We start from the raw sequence: 4,937 nt of genomic DNA, 5'->3' as shown, positions 1-4,937 counted from the left end.
CGATCTGTATCCCAGTTTGTGCTAGCCTTCTTAAGGCAAACTTGTTTAACTTATGTCTGTACTCAGATATTGTTGCTTCCGCTGACTCGTCTATGATCGAGCACTTGTATTCGAGCCCTCGAGGCCCCTGGCTTGTATTATGATGCTTGTATGACTTTTTATATTTTTAGAGTTGTGTTGTGATATCTTCCCGTGAGTCCCTGATCTTGATCGTACACATTTGCGTGCATGATTAGTGTACGATTGAATCGGGGCGTCACAAGTTGGTATCAGAGCCAACTGCCTGTAGGAATCCCCCTTCCACACTCCTTGGCCGAAGTCGAGTCTAGACATTGCAAAACTTTTACTAACATGGCTGTGTGTCTTACGGGCACACGTCGCCATTGGGTGGTATTAGGATCTTTTACTCCTCGACCTTTACTCTGGGACTCTGAACTCTCCTCTACTCGGGTTAAACAATTTTACTAACTCTGACTCTAGGTTCTCGATAATACTTTCTCCCGGAGAGCCTCTTCAGTCCGGATGATTACTTGGTGCATCGAAGGGTTCTGAAGATACCTTCTGATATTCTCTTGAGACCTTGTGCCAATCACGTTTGCAATTCCCCTTCCATCGTCAACCCTTATGGATAACTACTTGCAGTTGTTATTCTTACATTCATCCCCAGTTGGTCTTGTTATTACAAGATACCCTAGAAAAACTCGTCGTTGTTTCGATAATCCTTTGAGCTTACTGTCGTGTTGTTCCTTGTCACCTGAATACCCCTATGGGTAATTCTCGCACTTATCGAGTATCCGCTCATCCCCCCCAGTTGTTCCTGTGTTACACAAAAGTCTTCGAAATACCATTCGATATTCCGAAAATCCTCAGCAACCTTTGGCTCTTGAAATTCTTGCTTGCTTGCATTATGGTTAATCCCATAAGTCTCGTAGTCATATTGACATTCCTTGTCATTATCATTTTGAGTCTGTTGACTCAATGTGTTTGCGAATACATGCAATCATCATTGATCCTTATAAATTAACTTTCTGAGTGAATTGCCATTCCTTTAACTGGAATTGGTTCTCGACCAATCGAATTGTCTTTGATTGTACCCTAAGGCTATTCAACTTATCCACCCCTAATCAGAGCATTGCTTCTGATCCCTTGATTTGGGAATCATAATTCCTTTGCATTTGACAATTGAGTTAGTCAGTTGTTTCTATAATCCGGTGCACTTGCATTCCTTCTTCCTTTGATAGAGTACCGATACCCACACCAGCTCCGTTGTGGACCATCGGTTCCTTTGTTGGATTTTATGTCCTTCATATTAATCACGTTGTGAGCTCTTTCCCCTGATACATAATGCCTTTGGTACATTGTATCCTCTGCTTGACCAACAATGCTCTACTTTCGAGCTTGTATTAATTACCCCGAAGTTTGTGGTATATGTTCGTAAGATGCCCTGATGGGTTGAACCTATGCCTTCCTTAATATGTGTGAACTCGGAAGATTTCACGAGTCATACTCATCTGGTATTTCACCAGGTAAAACTTTCAACACTAATGCCTTTATCAAAGCGAGAAGTGAATGGAAGGTTATACATTGAAGAAGTGGGAGTCGACCTTGAACTTTGTGTTCATGCCCATAGACACGATGTAGATCTTCTCATCGAAGCTTCTTTTATAATTAATTAATCCCTTGGTATAAGTTCATCTTATATCTGGGATCTGGCCTTTTTCAATCGTGGTTCCGACCATGTTCTCCTTTAAATACCAATTCTCGTGCAAGTTTAAGCACTTGTCTTCTGCAGAGCAATACCCCAGTCCAACCTCTATTTTGATCTGTCGTCGAGTATTACCCCCTGGTATCTCGAGATTATCATGGAACTGCATAACTTCTTATGAGTTCTTCATCAAGTGCTACGTTCCCACTGATTCCAATTTTTCACGGGCTCTGAATTATTAAACACTCAAAGACACCAATAACTGAACCGAGTCCACACTAAGGTTCAACAACCCTTCGGTAAGCTTCTATAAGTACGAGTTTGTACCCGATCACATCATTCCTAGCCTGATCGGCTATATCATTATCATGCTAAATTTTAACTGTGCTACCGGGTCCTTCTCCTCGGAGCACAAAATTCGATGGTGAGCTAATCTTACAATCGATCTTCCTCGTCATACCGTTGGTCCTTGGACAGCAAGCTTGATTTCGAGTTTGTGTCCTACCCATGGTTCCAATAACCTTCCGCTTCATTATTCCTTTGACTTGATGTCATCACTGATTGATTACATCTTCATGAAATCTCTCGACAAATGCGTCTTGATCATCATCAACCTTATGAGCTCTTCCAGGATATCAATTGAGTTCATGATGAGAAATACCATCCTTGCACCTGATGATTTGTGTTACCTTTGACCACTTATTTGCCTTCCGTTCAACACAAACTTGTTCGTGTTTTGAGTTATACCTTGAGATCCCTACTATCCAGCATTTGTTCTTTCTTACTTTGGAGTATTACCATCTTTTATGTCAAGAATGTCATGAGAATTTCACCGCCTCTTAAGAATTCTTGGTATGGTGAAACTTCTCACCATCACCAATTCTTTCTTGGTCCTCGTGTTGATTCCAACCGGGGTACCAACAAGTGGACGGTGTTGTTTGAGTTCTGGACTTCTAGCAACCCTATTGCTTTGAAGTTAACGATCGACAGTTCGTTCTTAGACTGTTGGTTATGTTGGTTATTGAATTGTCACTCTAACATTGATCTTGCTGCCTAAGGTCATATTTCGGGCACACCTTTCAACTAGTGATTGATGGTGTATGTTTTCCTCGAGCATACAACCTTATATCATTTGAATTGATAAGTGTCATCTTCTTGTTCACATTATCGTGGAAATCCATCCGTTGGAATTCTCGATGAATTGTCGCTGAGCCCATCAGCCACCTTCTCATCCTCTCGTTGATTTAATGATGAGCTCTTGTTTCGGGAACTGCTCCCATAGTTCATTTCTCGAGAATTTTACAATGTCTTCTTGTCAATTGTATTACACCTTTTCCTCTCAGGCATCCTGAGTCTGAGGTATCCTGACACCAATCGGATCTGAATCTTGGTCGGATATGATGGTTGGGACATTTTCCAAGAGTTATGATGTTGATCCTTTGATGACCCGGTAACATGATGTCATGCCTAGCACCCCCCCCCCCCGGCTGGAGGACCTATCATTATAGATTCCTTTTCAGCAAGGTTATCCGTTCATCCATGGGGAAATTGTAAGACTTATTCTACAAGTTATTCCTGATGGATCCTTCGTGTTTCCAAAGTTTGATCTTCACCTGAAGACCATGTCAATGCTACCTCGAAGCATGTCAATGGTACTCTGATTTTCAACAGGAACATTTGAAGCACGATGCTAAATTTTGTTTATCATTTATCCTAACACCGTTGTATGGGTAATATCATGAGATTCCTCCCCCCTTACCTAAATGGTTGTCTACTTTATATCCTGTCATGGATATATTGCTCTGCTTGTCCTTGGGAAGGATATACCCCTGAATTATGTGTTTTAACACATTTTCCTTTCCATTGTTCTGTTTAATATGATATTCATATTTTCCTTTCCATTGTTGTGTTTGTCATTCTTGTGATCTATATAATCTAAGCAGTAAAGATTCACTGCTTATGTAAACACCTCGATGTATAATTGGTCAGTAAGACCCTGTTACGATTGTTGATGGTATTCCGGTAACCACCGATGGACGAGAACTTTGCCTATTGGCCCGCCTCGTTCAACGAGCAGGAAAATGGTTCTCTTCGTCCCTCGCCCTTGGTATCGATGTTGTTGCCGACATATCTGACAGGCTACCCTTTGACACGCCTTGCTATCATGACCGTGCAAAATGTCGGCCCCCTTCCTACTTTTAACCACATGGTGGGCCCATAACCCACAGTTCCACAGGATCGAAACCTGACTCTCCTGTACACCCCTGTTGCCCAAGTTATTCCTCGTGCTTGACTTCGTATGTAATTCATGAGCCATCTTCCGAGGGATCATCAAATCTGTTACCGGACACAATACTTATTCCCGATCGCTTTGAGCCCCTTTCACGCCCTGTTTCAGGCATCGAACGGTTGCCTGCTCGCTCGAAACTTCCCATGAAACCTCATTACCTTGCTCTCGATATTTTCTTAAGTTTCAATTCGAGAGTTACGTTATGCCACCTTCCCCGATGTTATCGACCAGATAGTCAACCTTGTAGCGGTTCGTTCTCCCAGAATACCCCCCTTATTCTTTCGTAAGTACGATGGAGATCCTGAAGAAAGGATGATGACTTCATCATGATGACCTGAAGCAGAAAAATGAAGACATCAACGTAATGGATTGATCTCTTCGAGAAGAGCAAGCTAGGATGAGAAGACCCGCTAGATTCGTTACCAAAACTTCCCCCCCTTTCACTACCTCTTAAATCTCGGGACGAGATTTCTTGTAGTGGAGGAGATTTGTAACGCCCGGATAATCAAGCAACAGTAAAACTCTGCTAATGATGCCACGTCACCTCCGTTACTGTTGCTAATCTTTTGTTAGTTCAAAACCGATTCAAAAATCAATTCAAAATATGGCAAACAACAAAAGTTTTCAAACATTGGAACAAAAATGTTCGGAGTGAACCAAATATTGCATAGATAATTATGGTGAAGAAACCCCACTTTTATAAAATGTTTAAAGGCTCTAAAATAATTAAAACAGTAGGTAAAACAATTAAGTCAATACCTTTTATATTTAATATAATATTAAACTAATTTAATTGGGCACTAAAAACTTTCTATGGCACTAGTCTAACTTGATATGCTAATCTAGGTGCTAAGGATGTGTTTTACAAAAATAAAATAATTAGATCCTAAAATATAAATAGAAAAAGAAAAGTAAAACAAAAACTAAGCAAGCAAAAAAAAA

The sequence above is a fragment of the Triticum dicoccoides genome, chromosome 4A (genome assembly GCF_002162155.2).
Source record: "Triticum dicoccoides isolate Atlit2015 ecotype Zavitan chromosome 4A, WEW_v2.0, whole genome shotgun sequence".
Classification (NCBI taxonomy): Eukaryota; Viridiplantae; Streptophyta; class Magnoliopsida; order Poales; family Poaceae; genus Triticum; species Triticum dicoccoides.
Note: the sequence above shows the minus strand (reverse complement) of the source record.